The sequence below is a fragment of the Larus michahellis genome, unplaced genomic scaffold (assembly GCF_964199755.1).
Source record: "Larus michahellis unplaced genomic scaffold, bLarMic1.1 SCAFFOLD_26, whole genome shotgun sequence".
Classification (NCBI taxonomy): Eukaryota; Metazoa; Chordata; class Aves; order Charadriiformes; family Laridae; genus Larus; species Larus michahellis.
The window spans coordinates 5,532,590-5,540,126 of NW_027436225.1; positions in this window are offsets into that span (position 1 = coordinate 5,532,590).

A 7,537-nucleotide genomic window follows, 5' to 3' on the forward strand; every position below is an offset into this window, starting at 1 on the left:
AGAGCCGTCCTCAAAACCAACACACATCTTGACATATCTCCCGCATTGATCGCAGTGTCTCCAGAAACGGCATTCAAGGAGCCAGGAAGTTTTCTGCCCACACTGTCCATTGAGTTGTCCTCAAAACCAATATACATCCTGCTATATCTCCCACATGGAAAATGCCAGGAGGCAAAAGTGGGGATTATGTTTAGACTTTCTCGGAACTGCTTCAAATCAACTAGATATCTTTGTGCTGTAAATCTCCCAACAGACAAACGCAAAAGCAGCAAACATCTCGCTGTATGTCCCACATCCAAAGTGCCAAGAGAGTAATGTAGAGCTTGCTCTCCCTGTCTTTGAGTACAGTTTTCAGTGTCCCGGTTACCTCTTTGCTAACATTCTCTTCAGAGCTGCAGTGAAACCAGGAACCACGTGGAGAAGGCACCCACACTGAAAATGCCTGGAAGGAACATTGGGGCTTCTTCTCAGTGTCTCTGACATAGGGTTTCACTGTCCCGGGAAAGTCTCTGCTAACACCCTGCAGAGCGCAGTGCCCAATATACAGAAACATCTTGCGGTATCTCCTACAGGGAAAGTGCCAGGAGGAATTGTGGAGCTTGTTCTCAGTGTCTCTGAGAATTGCTCTGATTATCCATGTGACCTCTTTGCTAAGACTCTCCAGAGAGCCGTCCTCAAAACCAACACACATCTTGACATATCTCCCTCATTGATCGCAGTGTCTCCAGAAACGGCATTCAAGGAGCCAGGAACTTTTCTGCCCACACTGTCCATTGAGTTGTCCTCAAAACCAATATACATCCTGCTATATCTCCCACATGGAAAATGCCAGGAGGCAAAAGTGGGGATTATGTTTAGACTTTCTCGGAACTGCTTCAAATCAACTAGATATCTTTGTGCTGTTAATCTCCCAACAGACAAACGCAAAAGCAGCAAACATCTCGCTGTATGTCCCACATCCAAAGTGCCAAGAGAGTAATGTAGAGCTTGCTCTCCCTGTCTTTGAGTACAGTTTTCAGTGTCCCGGTTACCTCTTTGCTAACATTCTCTTCAGAGCTGCAGTGAAACCAGGAACCACGTGGAGAAGGCACCCACACTGAAAATGCCTGGAAGGAACATTGGGGCTTCTTCTCAGTGTCTCTGATGTCGGGTTTCACTGTCCCGGGAAAGTCTCTGCTAACACCCTGCAGAGCGCAGTGCCCAATATACAGAAACATCTTGCGGTATCTCCTACAGGGAAAGTGCCAGGAGGAATTGTGGAGCTTGGTCTCAGTGTCTCTGAGAATTGCTCTGATTATCCGTGTGACCTCTTTGCTAAGACTCTCCAGAGAGCCGTCCTCAAAACCAACACACATCTTGACATATCTCCCGCATTGATCGCAGTGTCTCCAGAAACGGCATTCAAGGAGCCAGGAAGTTTTCTGCCCACACTGTCCATTGAGTTGTCCTCAAAACCAATATACATCCTGCTATATCTCCCACATGGAAAATGCCAGGAGGCAAAAGTGGGGATTATGTTTAGACTTTCTCGGAACTGCTTCAAATCAACTAGATATCTTTGTGCTGTAAATCTCCCAACAGACAAACGCAAAAGCAGCAAACATCTCGCTGTATGTCCCACATCCAAAGTGCCAAGAGAGTAATGTAGAGCTTGCTCTCCCTGTCTTTGAGTACAGTTTTCAGTGTCCCGGTTACCTCTTTGCTAACATTCTCTTCAGAGCTGCAGTGAAACCAGGAACCACGTGGAGAAGGCACCCACACTGAAAATGCCTGGAAGGAACATTGGGGCTTCTTCTCAGTGTCTCTGATGTCGGGTTTCACTGTCCCGGGAAAGTCTCTGCTAACAGCCTGCAGAGCGCAGTGCCCAATATACAGAAACGTCTTGCGGTATCTCCTACAGGGAAAGTGCCAAGAGGGAATTCTCGATCTTGTTCTCAGTGTCTCTGAGAATTGCTCTGATTATCCGTGTGACCTCTTTGCTAAGACTCTCCAGAGAGCCGTCCTCAAAACCAACACACATCTTGACATATCTCCCGCATTGATCGCAGTGTCTCCAGAAACGGCATTCAAGGAGCCAGGAAGTTTTCTGCCCACACTGTCCATTGAGTTGTCCTCAAAACCAATATACATCCTGCTATATCTCCCACATGGAAAATGCCAGGAGGCAAAAGTGGGGATTATGTTTAGACTTTCTCGGAACTGCTTCAAATCAACTAGATAGCTTTGTGCTGTAAATCTCCCAACAGACAAACGCAAAAGCAGCAAACATCTCGCTGTATGTCCCACATCCAAAGTGCCAAGAGAGTAATGTAGAGCTTGCTCTCCCTGTCTTTGAGTACAGTTTTCAGTGTCCCGGTTACCTCTTTGCTAACATTCTCTTCAGAGCTGCAGTGAAACCAGGAACCACGTGGAGAAGGCACCCACACTGAAAATGACTGGAAGGAACATTGGGGCTTCTTCTCAGTGTCTCTGACATAGGGTTTCACTGTCCCGGGAAAGTCTCTGCTAACACCCTGCAGAGCGCAGTGCCCAATATACAGAAACATCTTGCGGTATCTCCTACAGGGAAAGTGCCAGGAGGAATTGTGGAGCTTGTTCTCAGTGTCTCTGAGAATTGCTCTGATTATCCATGTGACCTCTTTGCTAAGACTCTCCAGAGAGCCGTCCTCAAAACCAACACACATCTTGACATATCTCCCTCATTGATCGCAGTGTCTCCAGAAACGGCATTCAAGGAGCCAGGAACTTTTCTGCCCACACTGTCCATTGAGTTGTCCTCAAAACCAATATACATCCTGCTATATCTCCCACATGGAAAATGCCAGGAGGCAAAAGTGGGGATTATGTTTAGACTTTCTCGGAACTGCTTCAAATCAACTAGATATCTTTGTGCTGTTAATCTCCCAACAGACAAACGCAAAAGCAGCAAACATCTCGCTGTATGTCCCACATCCAAAGTGCCAAGAGAGTAATGTAGAGCTTGCTCTCCCTGTCTTTGAGTACAGTTTTCAGTGTCCCGGTTACCTCTTTGCTAACATTCTCTTCAGAGCTGCAGTGAAACCAGGAACCACGTGGAGAAGGCACCCACACTGAAAATGCCTGGAAGGAACATTGGGGCTTCTTCTCAGTGTCTCTGACATAGGGTTTCACTGTCCCGGGAAAGTCTCTGCTAACACCCTGCAGAGCGCAGTGCCCAATATACAGAAACATCTTGCGGTATCTCCTACAGGGAAAGTGCCAAGAGGGAATTCTCGATCTTGTTCTCAGTGTCTCTGAGAATTGCTCTGATTATCCGTGTGACCTCTTTGCTAAGACTCTCCAGAGAGACGTCCTCAAAACCAACACACATCTTGACATATCTCCCGCATTGATCGCAGTGTCTCCAGAAACGGCATTCAAGGAGCCAGGAACTTTTCTGCCCACACTGTCCATTGAGTTGTCCTCAAAACCAATATACATCCTGCTATATCTCCCACATGGAAAATGCCAGGAGGCAAAAGTGGGGATTATGTTTAGACTTTCTCGGAACTGCTTCAAATCAACTAGATATCTTTGTGCTGTAAATCTCCCAACAGACAAACGCAAAAGCAGCAAACATCTCGCTGTATGTCCCACATCCAAAGTGCCAAGAGAGTAATGTAGAGCTTGCTCTCCCTGTCTTTGAGTACAGTTTTCAGTGTCCCGGTTACCTCTTTGCTAACATTCTCTTCAGAGCTGCAGTGAAACCAGGAACCACGTGGAGAAGGCACCCACACTGAAAATGACTGGAAGGAACATTGGGGCTTCTTCTCAGTGTCTCTGACATAGGGTTTCACTGTCCCGGGAAAGTCTCTGCTAACAGCCTGCAGAGCGCAGTGCCCAATATACAGAAACATCTTGCGGTATCTCCTACAGGGAAAGTGCCAGGAGGAATTGTGGAGCTTGTTCTCAGTGTCTCTGAGAATTGCTCTGATTATCCATGTGACCTCTTTGCTAAGACTCTCCAGAGAGCCGTCCTCAAAACCAACACACATCTTGACATATCTCCCTCATTGATCGCAGTGTCTCCAGAAACGGCATTCAAGGAGCCAGGAACTTTTCTGCCCACACTGTCCATTGAGTTGTCCTCAAAACCAATATACATCCTGCTATATCTCCCACATGGAAAATGCCAGGAGGCAAAAGTGGGGATTATGTTTAGACTTTCTCGGAACTGCTTCAAATCAACTAGATATCTTTGTGCTGTAAATCTCCCAACAGACAAATGTAAAAGCAGCAAACATCTCGCTGTATGTCCCACATCCAAAGTGCCAAGAAAGTAATGTAGAGCTTGCTCTCCCTGTCTTTGAGTACAGTTTTCAGTGTCCCGGTTACCTCTTTGCTAACATTCTCTTCAGAGCTGCAGTGAAACCAGGAACCACGTGGAGAAGGCACCCACACTGAAAATGACTGGAAGGAACATTGGGGCTTCTTCTCAGTGTCTCTGACATAGGGTTTCACTGTCCCGGGAAAGTCTCTGCTAACACCCTGCAGAGCGCAGTGCCCAATATACAGAAACATCTTGCGGTATCTCCTACAGGGAAAGTGCCAAGAGGGAATTCTCGATCTTGTTCTCAGTGTCTCTGAGAATTGCTCTGATTATCCGTGTGACCTCTTTGCTAAGACTCTCCAGAGAGACGTCCTCAAAACCAACACACATCTTGACATATCTCCCGCATTGATCGCAGTGTCTCCAGAAACGGCATTCAAGGAGCCAGGAACTTTTCTGCCCACACTGTCCATTGAGTTGTCCTCAAAACCAATATACATCCTGCTATATCTCCCACATGGAAAATGCCAGGAGGCAAAAGTGGGGATTATGTTTAGACTTTCTCGGAACTGCTTCAAATCAACTAGATAGCTTTGTGCTGTAAATCTCCCAACAGACAAACGCAAAAGCAGCAAACATCTCGCTGTATGTCCCACATCCAAAGTGCCAAGAGAGTAATGTAGAGCTTGCTCTCCCTGTCTTTGAGTACAGTTTTCAGTGTCCCGGTTACCTCTTTGCTAACATTCTCTTCAGAGCTGCAGTGAAACCAGGAACCACGTGGAGAAGGCACCCACACTGAAAATGCCTGGAAGGAACATTGGGGCTTCTTCTCAGTGTCTCTGATGTCGGGTTTCACTGTCCCGGGAAAGTCTCTGCTAACAGCCTGCAGAGCGCAGTGCCCAATATACAGAAACGTCTTGCGGTATCTCCTACAGGGAAAGTGCCAAGAGGGAATTCTCGATCTTGTTCTCAGTGTCTCTGAGAATTGCTCTGATTATCCGTGTGACCTCTTTGCTAAGACTCTCCAGAGAGCCGTCCTCAAAACCAACACACATCTTGACATATCTCCCGCATTGATCGCAGTGTCTCCAGAAACGGCATTCAAGGAGCCAGGAAGTTTTCTGCCCACACTGTCCATTGAGTTGTCCTCAAAACCAATATACATCCTGCTATATCTCCCACATGGAAAATGCCAGGAGGCAAAAGTGGGGATTATGTTTAGACTTTCTCGGAACTGCTTCAAATCAACTAGATATCTTTGTGCTGTAAATCTCCCAACAGACAAACGCAAAAGCAGCAAACATCTCGCTGTATGTCCCACATCCAAAGTGCCAAGAGAGTAATGTAGAGCTTGCTCTCCCTGTCTTTGAGTACAGTTTTCAGTGTCCCGGTTACCTCTTTGCTAACATTCTCTTCAGAGCTGCAGTGAAACCAGGAACCACGTGGAGAAGGCACCCACACTGAAAATGACTGGAAGGAACATTGGGGCTTCTTCTCAGTGTCTCTGACATAGGGTTTCACTGTCCCGGGAAAGTCTCTGCTAACACCCTGCAGAGCGCAGTGCCCAATATACAGAAACATCTTGCGGTATCTCCTACAGGGAAAGTGCCAGGAGGAATTGTGGAGCTTGTTCTCAGTGTCTCTGAGAATTGCTCTGATTATCCATGTGACCTCTTTGCTAAGACTCTCCAGAGAGCCGTCCTCAAAACCAACACACATCTTGACATATCTCCCTCATTGATCGCAGTGTCTCCAGAAACGGCATTCAAGGAGCCAGGAACTTTTCTGCCCACACTGTCCATTGAGTTGTCCTCAAAACCAATATACATCCTGCTATATCTCCCACATGGAAAATGCCAGGAGGCAAAAGTGGGGATTATGTTTAGACTTTCTCGGAACTGCTTCAAATCAACTAGATAGCTTTGTGCTGTAAATCTCCCAACAGACAAACGCAAAAGCAGCAAACATCTCGCTGTATGTCCCACATCCAAAGTGCCAAGAGAGTAATGTAGAGCTTGCTCTCCCTGTCTTTGAGTACAGTTTTCAGTGTCCCGGTTACCTCTTTGCTAACATTCTCTTCAGAGCTGCAGTGAAACCAGGAACCACGTGGAGAAGGCACCCACACTGAAAATGCCTGGAAGGAACATTGGGGCTTCTTCTCAGTGTCTCTGATGTCGGGTTTCACTGTCCCGGGAAAGTCTCTGCTAACAGCCTGCAGAGCGCAGTGCCCAATATACAGAAACGTCTTGCGGTATCTCCTACAGGGAAAGTGCCAAGAGGGAATTCTCGATCTTGTTCTCAGTGTCTCTGAGAATTGCTCTGATTATCCGTGTGACCTCTTTGCTAAGACTCTCCAGAGAGCCGTCCTCAAAACCAACACACATCTTGACATATCTCCCACATTGATCGCAGTGTCTCCAGAAACGGCATTCAAGGAGCCAGGAACTTTTCTGCCCACACTGTCCATTGAGTTGTCCTCAAAACCAATATACATCCTGCTATATCTCCCACATGGAAAATGCCAGGAGGCAAAAGTGGGGATTATGTTTAGACTTTCTCGGAACTGCTTCAAATCAACTAGATATCTTTGTGCTGTAAATCTCCCAACAGACAAATGTAAGAGCAGCAAACATCTCGCTGTATGTCCCACATCCAAAGTGCCAAGAGAGTAATGTAGAGCTTGCTCTCCCTGTCTTTGAGTACAGTTTTCAGTGTCCCGGTTACCTCTTTGCTAACATTCTCTTCAGAGCTGCAGTGAAACCAGGAACCACGTGGAGAAGGCACCCACACTGAAAATGCCTGGAAGGAACCTTGGGGCTTCTTCTCAGTGTCTCTGATGTCGGGTTTCACTGTCCCGGGAAAGTCTCTGCTAACAGCCTGCAGAGCGCAGTGCCCAATATACAGAAACATCTTGCGGTACCTCCTACAGGGAAAGTGCCAGGAGGAATTGTGGAGCTTGGTCTCAGTGTCTCTGAGAATTGCTCTGATTATCCGTGTGACCTCTTTGCTAAGACTCTCCAGAGAGCCGTCCTCAAAACCAACACACATCTTGACATATCTCCCTCATTGATCGCAGTGTCTCCAGAAACGGCATTCAAGGAGCCAGGAACTTTTCTGCCCACACTGTCCATTGAGTTGTCCTCAAAACCAATATACATCCTGCTATATCTCCCACATGGAAAATGCCAGGAGGCAAAAGTGGGGATTATGTTTAGACTTTCTCGGAACTGCTTCAAATCAACTAGATAT